The 8,371-nt window shown below is 34.9% G+C and overlaps 1 pseudogene; it reads right to left on the bottom strand.

The window, feature by feature from the left end:
• Window positions 1-798: 798 nt before the first annotated feature.
• Window positions 799-8,371, bottom strand: part of LOC107029751 — a 29,519-nt pseudogene continuing 21,946 nt past the window's right edge.

Genomic DNA, 8,371 nt, shown 5'->3' with positions numbered 1-8,371 from the left:
GAATTGTGTTTTCTGTAAAATTAGACAATTCTCTTTTCCTAGATTGCTTGGTTATCTTCTATGTTGTTGTCTATTGTTTTATGTTCCCTAAAAAATTTCCAAGTGTTAGTCTCAAAATGTTGTTGTCTATATTTCGAGTAAATCAAAACAATTCTAAATTTGACCAAGTGTTGGAAGGCCGAAGTCGACAAGGTCGTTGGCAGCCGAAGTGGGTTAAATCAGCCAACTAATTAGTTTTTAAAGATCGAACCCCTTACAATAAGTATGACCAACTTATTTATTGAAAGCCTTCTCAATTTCTAGCTTCAGTATCAATCCTGATTCTTTGCTCTTCATTTTCCAATTTAGAGCCTCACTAGCAATGATGTCTGCCTGTAATATTTATTTCTCTTACAAATGCATTTTGACTTCCAGTCACCAATTTCTCAATCACTGTTTTGCCAAAAGCTTTGATTCTATCTTGTAAATGCTGTTAATAATGTTGATTGGTCCGTAGTCTAAGTTCATTTGCGCATTTCTTTTTAAGAATCAAGGATATGAAAGTGACATTGACAAATTTGACTATGCAACAATGTTGATGATAGTGTTTCAAAGCTTTGAGGATCTCACACTTGATAATCTTTGCTAACTGTTGTAAATGCATTCTTTAGAAGATTGTTCTAGAAGAGTCCCATGTAGAGATATCCTTTTTTTAGATACTTCAACTTCTTTACTACTCTAAAGATATTCTACTATATATTAGTAATATAAATCGTAAATACATCACATTTCCAAGGTTTGGCAACTCATTCAAAAATGAAGAAGAAAAAAAAAATAGAAAGTAGAATTAAATATAACAAATGTTTTTCTGCCACCAATTGGTGACTAAATGTGTATCAGAAATCTGGAAAGCAAAAGGCTGATGGCAAAACAAATACAGCTAAGGGAAACTCAAGCAGCAGCTTCTATTACATCCAGAATCTATATATCTTCTATATAATTTTCCCCTAACAAATGTCGTAAACTTGTACACCTAATCGTTCCATCATCTAGCTCAAATCGGAATGTTACTTTTCTATAACTGAAACTTCTATCATTCAACTTTTGCCACTACTACGCCAGGGATGCTGGTCCCAGCAACAGTCTCCCTTACAAACCTGCAAGGAAACACACAAGTTATAACAAGCCTGCCTCCAACAATTAACACTGCTACCTTGTGGATACAGAAAGACAGCAGCTATTAAGAGGAAGAAGAGAATACTTTTCCAACTTATCTCGAGATGACTGCAAAGTGTAGACAGCCAGGATGAAGGAAAGCACCACCCCTGCATGCATCCATAGCAATAGATTAATTAAATAGGATAACAACCTAACTGGAAGAATTACTATTATAATGAAGTATTGAGGTATCAACTGAATATTCCCTAAATATACATTAGACCTTTATTCCTCATGTCCTTCAAAATTATTGCCGCATCAGTGTTGATCTGACCGGTCAACCTAGCTTGAGTGCACTGAAAATTGGTGTGGGTGTAGGAGTGGGCGCTCGGTTAAGTATTTCAGTTTCTCGATGGCATATATACCGAAGTAAGTTCGGTTCAGTCGATTCTGTTTCAGTTCAATTCTCGCTATGGACCTGATGCTAGGCTATTTTCTGCTTACCAGTGGGCTATTTGAATTTTAAGTGACTATACAAGTCAAATTCATATAAAAATACTCTAAAGAACAAAGGTTCATATGAGTAACATCTAGATTTCTATTCGTAATATGTCCTTCAATTCTTAAAAAAAATTTGTTTTTAAGGAACACATTACGTATTGGTCTTTTCTAATTCTTCGAGAAGATATCATTATGCTCAAGTCTATCCTCTACTTCTTTTATGCAAACTAATTATCACCAAACTTCTGAAACCTGCATTACAACCGGAATGGACTAAAAAAGAAGCTAAAGGCATGTTCAGCCAAGGCAAACAAATGTAACAATTAACAACAGTAGCACAAACTTGAAAATTGTGATTAGATTTAGGCTTGCTGGTTTGGGCTCATAAGTCACAACATATAAAATATATAATTATATAATAAAATGGTTTGGTGTTTCGGTTTAGCCTAAAACCATAAGCAGAACCATAGATCGAGCTTCTAAAATATTAAAAGCGAAACCAGATTAATGAATGCTTTGACTACCTACGTGGGAACTGCACTGGATCTAGTCAACCTAACTTGAGTGCTTTGACTACACCTATGGCCAATAAAATATTGTTCATTGGGTATTTGGTTTGATCTTTAGTTTATGTCACATATATATACATATTCACATGAAGTCCTAGAACACTTTACTATCATACGAGTTAGTTATGTATAAAATATCAAGTGTTTTACAAATAATTAATTATTTTAATAAGGCATTATTATAGCTTTAATCTAGTAACTTCAATTAGCTGTAGAAATGTATAGTGATGTGGCGTCGTAATTTGACTGTCATATTGACACTCATACCCATAACAGTATCCTAAGGATTAAGTGATGACAAATCTAACTTCAAGCCCATATGCATTAGACCATAGCCCATCGAACGTATAAAATATGTTATTAACTTCTTTTGTTTTTGATAAATAAAAGTGCTATTAACTTCTATATACCTCATTAAAGATTAACAGCTGTACATACAAATCTTGGTTCCCAAAAGAGAAGGATGTCTGACCAATTAAGTCAGGAAACATAATACTACTAACAAAAGAAGAATTGACACAGTGCTACATCCAATAGAAATTAAATTGAAGCTTATGAAATTCAGAGAAGCCCTTTAGCTTACTTTATTTTAAAAAAAATAAAAAAGAGAGCCCTTCAGCTTAGCATGAATTTACCTGACCCAAAGAGCGCATAAAATCCTGACGCCACATCTATCTCGACTGCTCTTCCCTTAAATTAATGAAAACTTATTGTCAGCAAAGCTAATAATCAGAACAAAGAAAAAGTAAGACCGAAAGTTGAAAGATCAATTGTTCTCAGAAATTTAAAAGATCAAATAAGTTGACTTATTAGCTAGAGAAATTGCTAAAGGGATTATTAATTATATAATACAGATAATGATGCAATCAAGACCAATAATCCAAAGTTTCTTAGCATAAAAAGAAACTGTTATTCAACCCAAAACATTGTCCTATCACAGTTGCTCATATCATCATCTTTCAAACAACATAATAAAAGGAAGATTTAGCAGCAAAAGCAAGACAACCACAGTTTGATCTCTGCTGTAAAGGAAGGAGCATTTCCGTGTGGTTTGTGCATTTGTTAAGAACAAACTTTTACAGACGCAACCCACCAAAAGAAGCCTAGCGACACAAGAACAGGAAGCATTTCCAAAGTAAAAATTAGCACATTCTCGTCAGATTAGGAGACTCAATCAGTGTATTCGATATCAAAATCCCAGTAAATTATAAGTTTCTTATTTATATTCCCATTGTTGTTATATTATTGTATGCCATTTTACTGCCCAGGACGCTTTGTTGCAGAAAGAACCATGGATGATTCTGTTGAACATTTTTTTGAGAAGTGGTAAGGTTGAACCTTCTTAGATCCAGTTCAATACATTGAATGAAGCCATCAAATCAGAGTTCCGAAGTAGCGCCCATCGCATTCTGAACTGCAATCCTCTAATTAGGACCACAATCTCCAACTGAACCTGGATAATCTGACTGCACCAAACTGCAGAACACCTTTGATAACAAGATCCAGAAAGAAGAATAATGGAGACTAATCTATTATTCCCGACATATGACACTGTTAATTTCCCCATGTCAGTAGGCTCTCGCTTTCACCACCTGTGTACTGCAACCATGCTGTTAGTTTCTAAATCATCCACTAACCACCGTTTCCATCCTCCTGCTTTACACACCACTATCCAAGATATATTCAATTTTTTAATGGAGCATATGGAAAAATTACATTTTAGGGTCCACAGAAATGACAAACTGATCATCCAACAGATGAGTAATTCTCCTATAAAGAGAAAATCCTAAATAGAGCCTACTTTCAGTGTTGTGGGTGATTCAGAATATTGTATCTAATCAGATAATGTATTGTTAAGGGGCCCACATCGTAGAAGGATGGGAATTTAGCCTCCTTATATGGACTTGGACAAACCTCTCGTCGTGAGATAGTTTTTGGGTCGAGTTAGGTCCAGGTGCCACATCTTAACATGGTATTAGAGCCAGACCATCCCAATTTATTGTTCATCGATGTTGGACTTGGGCCCATTTAGAAGTGTTCACACTCCAATTGAGGTCTGGGCATGCGAAGGAGTGTTTAGAAGTCTCATATCGGTAGAGGGATGAGAACTTGGTAACCTTATATGGACTTGGACAAATCTCTCCTCATGAGCTAGCTTTTGAGGTTGAGTTAGACACATGTGCCATATCTTAACAGGTACATTTATAGGTTGCAGTTTTCTAGAGATTAATAAGATTCTATTACCTTAGACAGAATTCTCTCAACAGGTATTTATACCAATTATTGTTGAGTTATGGAATTTAAGACCATGGCATCAGAGCGCCGTGAAAAGTGAAATTAATATCTCGACGGAGTTGGAAATGTGCCTTCGCTGGAAGTGGTACTGCTTCATCTCTGGTGATTCAGATGTGGAAGGTGACTATTCCTACCAAACCAGGATGAAGCACTACCCAACAACTTACAACAACCAACACTCCAGTGGGTGGAGTAGATATGTGTGAGGCTCATGCACCAGCAGAATTTTTGCGGCAGCAATCTGTCTGATGGTGCATGGTGACGCGACTCGGCATTTTTTAGGTCTTTGATTCATTCCTGAGTTTTCCTCTTCGTTTATGCCCAAGCTGTGGAGGTTCTCTGACCAACCAACCCCAGTTGTCCCTATTTTTGCTCGATCAGACCTGGTTAGATCATTCCTTTTGCTTCATTGTTTCTTTCTGTTCCTCAGATGTTTGAGTGTTGTGCTCAATTGGAAGTTCTTTGGGTTTGACTACTTATCTGACATGTTAGAGTGGACTTTTGTTTTTCTTTCGTGTAATATTCTCTGATTGGTCATACCATGTTAAATTTTGCTGGGTCTTTCTCCCACGGCTAATACTTTTATCTGTGTTAGGGTTACTTTCACGACGTTTTTGATATTCTCATTCTGTTGCTAGAAGTTCTTTTTTCAGATTGAGAAAATGATTTGATAAAACGGGAGGAAGAAATAAGAATGATGGTGTTCTCGTTTTGGTAGATGAGTTTGCAAAATCCTTTTGTATTTTTTTTTCGACTATTGTTTTCTTCAAGATCTTATATGACAAAGAAAATTATTGGTCAAGGACATGTATGATGGTTCTAATGGTATCTACATCCTTATTGAATGGTGCCTGGATTGGTTACTTGATCTAGTGTCATATCTCCATATGAACCTGAAGGCCTTGAAGTGTGTTTTCTTGGGCTATTCCCGTCTTTAGAAGGGACATCATTGTTACTCTCTATCACTTGACAGATATTTGTTGTCAACTTATGTGGTATTTATATCTCTTATTGACTATTTAGCATGAACCGACTATTGATACATGTCCTACATCAATTCTTTCATCATTGAATCCTCCTTAAGAAAATCTTTACGTCTCTCTTTCTCTTCGCAAAGTACAAGCTAGTGCAAATCCACATATTCTATTATTGATTGTATTTGTTAGGACCATTTATCTGCTACATTTAGTTCTGTGATGCCTCTCTAGATTCTATCTTTGTACCTTAAAGTCTAAAACAATGAAGGAAGACTTGAAACATCTTGGACGGTATAATGCTATGCTTGGGATACATGCTTTAGATGAACACCCCACATGGAATTTGGTGGATTTACCCAAAGGAGAAAATCAATGGGATATATAAGTGAGTCTTTGCAATCAAAGTTAATATGGATGGCTTTGAAGCAAGGAAAGGCATGTGGCTAAATGCTCTGCTTTTGGATAATCTCAACTATGACTGGAGCTAATATTATTTTTGTAGTAAGTGTTCTTAGTCAATTCATGACCTCACCTATGATCAAACATTGGAAAGCTTCGGAATAGATTATATGTTACTTAAAAGTAGCTTTGGGACTTGTCAATTGTATAGCAATCACGGTGATACTCGTGTTTGTTTTGCAGATTTTGGTTGGGCTGGACCCAGAATTGATAGAAGACCCACTAAAGACTATTGTGTCTTTGTTGAAAGGAACCTAGTATTACGGAGGAGTAAGAAGCAAAGTGTTGTACTTCAATCAAGTGCGAAATCCAAGTACAAAGCTATGTCTAAGTCCACATGTGAAAAATTTGGATATATCACCTTTTAGATGAAGTAAGTTTGAAACATTTATCACGAACAAAAATTGGTGTAATAACCAGGTTGCTCTATACATTCTTTTAATTTAGTGTATCATACAAGAACTAAATATTTTGAAATTGTGTGTTACTTTATTCGCAAGAAAATTCAGGAGAATCTGGTGTCCACTGGCTAAGTTAAGACAGGAGAACAATTGAGTGATATATTTACACAGGCCTTAAATGGGAATAGAGTTGAATATCTTTGTCTCAAGTTGGATATGAGTAAAATATATACTCCAAAATTGAGGAGATAGGTTTATCAAATGTTGTATCTAGTTTGATATTGTATACAAGTACATATAAGCTATAGTTTAGTAGGGATTTTATTACCTTAGTTAATGCTCCTCTTTAAAGTAGACACCTAAATACCAAGTATAGCTTGCAACAACCTATCTTCCAGGATATGATGATTCTTTCACGACCTGGGGCATTAATTTACCTACTATACATTTATACTACTTATAGTTGAGTAATACTAGGATGTAAGAAATTCCTCCAATACTTGTCAAACAATCACAAAGTAGAATCATCTAGCTTATCAAGAGGCTATTCACACTTGTTTCCAAAAAGACAAGCTCTGCTTGAAAGATTAATTTAAGAGAAAGTTACCATGTATATCTAGAAAGCACATGCTTTGGCCAGTGTTGAGGATCCCAAAAGTGTTTGCTTATATCAGGATGAAGTTCAACATCTGTCAACAAATACATCAGATCTTGTTATATATATCAGTAAAAATTTAATTATTGAGAAGGAAAATATAGAATGTTTAGCACACCAAGTTTGCTAGAACATCATGATAAAGCAATCAACCAATAAAAGAGAACATGAGGAAGTGAAGATGGAAGCTCTTTAGCGTGTCCTCAGCCTATTAACTAGTTGAAGGCCACTAGAGGAGAAGTTCTTCATCTTGCATTCAGTATCCTTATGTGAGAAATTGGAGGGAAAAACAAGTAACTTTTAAGTTCTCTTGGACATAAGTTGATATGTTCTTATATAAGCAACAGGTTTCCATTTTGGTCAACCATTATTCTCGAAAAAATGGCTCATCACTAGGACGAAACAAAATTGAAAAGATATTGATGTGAGGATAAATTACTTTATTATTCCCCCAACAAATATGTTGGTGTTTATGTAGTATTTATGAGTAATCCCAAAAAAAAAAAGTGTGCAAGTACTCCAGAAAAGGGAAGAAAGTATTTCCGAATAATACCTATGTCTATATAAACAATTATAAGGATTCTAAGACTTTGCCCATTCATGTCATATGAATAATTTTCTCATTGTTAACACTCCTGAAAGTTAGAGCTTACATATCGTATGCTCCTAGTTTGCCAAAACATACTCAATTTTGGAGCCATGAAGTAATTCTGTAAGATATCTAATAATTGTTGTTGTATCTGCTAACTCGTCATTTGAGTTGACGGCAACTGTCACAGTGCACCTCGATTTGATCTTTTGTTTTATCAAATGACAATTTTCGTTCTTTAATAAGACAAATGATTTGAAGCAATACATTTTGCAGCTCTAATACCATGTAAAAGAATGAAGAAAAGAAGAGATGTCGGAAATGAATTACTTGATTATTATTTATTCCCTCAAACATGTTGGGGTTTAAATAGTATTCACAAGTAATCTTCACAAGGAAAGTAATTCATATTTCTAATTATACAACCATAAGGACCCTGATAGCCGTCTGGACCAAGCTTTTTCAAAGCCAAATATGCTTTTTTTTTTCAGAGTTGAGATGTTGGGCAAGCTTTTAGGATAAGAAAAAAGTGTTTTTGAGAACCTTAAAAAAGTGGTTTCTCCCCAAAAGTACTTTTGAAAAAATAGACATAAAAGCAGTTTTTAAAAATTTGGCCAACACTACTTGTTACTCGAAAGTGTTTCCGATATTGAATAATTGATTAGCCAAACAGAAACTATTTTTCACAAAAAGTACTTTTCAAAGGAAAAACACTTTCCAAAATAAGCCGATTTTATAAGCTTTGTCAAACATGCTATAAACCTTTCTAATATATATATATATATATA

Source organism: Solanum pennellii, chromosome 9 (genome assembly GCF_001406875.1).
Source record: "Solanum pennellii chromosome 9, SPENNV200".
Taxonomy (NCBI): domain Eukaryota; kingdom Viridiplantae; phylum Streptophyta; class Magnoliopsida; order Solanales; family Solanaceae; genus Solanum; species Solanum pennellii.
The sequence above is the reverse complement of the archived record's forward strand: the minus strand, read 5'-3'. Positions and strand labels throughout refer to the sequence as shown.